This window comes from Corvus brachyrhynchos, unplaced genomic scaffold (assembly GCF_000691975.1).
Source record: "Corvus brachyrhynchos isolate BGI_N302 unplaced genomic scaffold, ASM69197v1 scaffold48, whole genome shotgun sequence".
Classification (NCBI taxonomy): Eukaryota; Metazoa; Chordata; class Aves; order Passeriformes; family Corvidae; genus Corvus; species Corvus brachyrhynchos.
In genome coordinates, this window is record NW_008240027.1 from 3,283,710 (window position 1) to 3,284,045 (window position 336).

General features: G+C 59.8%; 1 protein-coding gene across 1 annotated transcript in view; it reads left to right on the plus strand.

The window, feature by feature from the left end:
- Nucleotides 1–336, plus strand: part of PIK3R3 (phosphoinositide-3-kinase regulatory subunit 3) — a 76,882-nt gene that overhangs the window by 43,818 nt on the left and 32,728 nt on the right. The gene's annotated exons all lie outside the window — the stretch shown is intronic.

A 336-nucleotide genomic window follows, 5' to 3' on the forward strand; every position in this document is an offset into this window, starting at 1 on the left:
GGCCAGCCAGGGGACCTACCACCTCCGCTGCTCGCCTCAGAACAGGGGGGCACTACGAAAAGGCGTCGAGAAAAGTGGCGAAAGCGAGCCGGGTAGAAGTTAGAAAAGAGAGGAAGCAGATTTTTATTGTGCTCTAAGCTTTCTGTGTGGGTGTGCCTCGCCGGCGCTAAGAGGGATGTTTCCCCTTTATGTCTTTATTTTTTTTGCCCACCCCTCCCTCCGCCTCGTGGAAGCGGTCCCTCACACACATACCCGTTCACCTCCAAGGGGTTAAAAAGCCGGCGCGAAGCCCCGCCCCCTGGCGCCGGGGGGGCGTGGCCCGGTCCTCGGCAAGAG